Source organism: Nannospalax galili, unplaced genomic scaffold, assembly GCF_000622305.1.
Source record: "Nannospalax galili isolate Female #2095 unplaced genomic scaffold, S.galili_v1.0 scaffold2750, whole genome shotgun sequence".
Taxonomy (NCBI): Eukaryota; Metazoa; Chordata; class Mammalia; order Rodentia; family Spalacidae; genus Nannospalax; species Nannospalax galili.
The window spans coordinates 27,040-28,214 of NW_008327243.1; the positions used below are offsets into that span (position 1 = coordinate 27,040).

The window sequence follows — 1,175 nt, forward strand, 5'->3', positions numbered from 1 at the left end:
TTTTTGGCCTTTGGAACAGAGTATGTTGCTAAGAGGCCCAAGGACATTTTAACTTTTAGTCAAGAAACTGTCTACTTTTCTTTGGGTTTTTTTTTTTTTTGGTCTTTTTTGAGACAGGGTCTCCCTGTAGCCCCAGCTCTCCTGGAACTCACTATGTAGACCAGGCTGGCCTCAAACTCACAGAGATCCACCTGTCTCTACCTCCTAAGTGCTGGAAGCCCCCTGTACCACTATGCTTAGTCGTAGTTTGGTATAGGATCTCACTATATAGCCTAAGCTGGCTTGAAACTTGCTCTGTAGCCTAGACTGGTAAACTCAAAATCCTGCCTCAGCCTTCTGTGTGTTACAATGACAGGCAAATGCCACCACACCCGTCGTAACATGGCGAGGAATTTTTTTTTTTTCTGCAGTACAGAGGACTGAACCCAGGGCCTCAAGTATTCTTTACTATTCATCCAGGGAAGACCCCCTCCCCTCAACTCATTGGAGACCCCCCCACCACATATCCTCAAATACTCTACATCCAATAGATACTGCCCCCCAACACCTATGGGGCCCCACCCCCATAGGGTCCTCACCCAGCAGGCCACGAGCTGGGCTTCGTGCCAGGGCCGAGTCATCGCAGCAACCAGAGCGTGGCCGGGTTACCCTGCGCCCACCTCGGCCTGGTCCTCCTGTCCCTGAGGCCCGGGGTCGTAGCACTTTATCAAGGTCATCCATCAGTTTCAACTGAGCCCGGCGCTCATACTCAAGTCTCGTGAAGTCACCTCGCCGTGGGCCCACCTCCTCTTCAGCTGGGGCTGGGGCTCGGGCAGCAGGGGCCAGGTTGACTGGAGCTGTGGGGCCTGCAGGGGCTGCAGGGGCCAAGCCTGGGGCCTCCTCTTGAGCAAGCCTGCAAATTCAATGGAAGGGAGCCAGCAAAATAGGATTTAGAATGTGAGGTCACTGGGGCAGCAATATCAAAGGCCAAGGATTCCACCTTCCCAACTGGACCCAGCGTCACCTCGTAGCCTCCTTCCGCTGCTCCTTCTCAGCCTCCTGCCATTGTTTGCGCCGCCTGGCCTCCTCTGCTCGCCTTTGCTGTCGTTCCAGCAGGCTGGCCCGCTTTTGGGCCATCTCATCCTCAGGCTTGTCTTCATCCTGGGGGATGACATGGGGTCTAGCTGACCGCTCTT

General features: G+C 54.6%; 1 pseudogene; it reads right to left on the reverse strand.

The window, feature by feature from the left end:
- LOC103735620 overlaps positions 1 to 1,140 on the reverse strand; it is an 11,241-nt pseudogene extending 10,101 nt beyond the window's left edge.
- Positions 1,141 to 1,175: the final 35 nt, after the last annotated feature.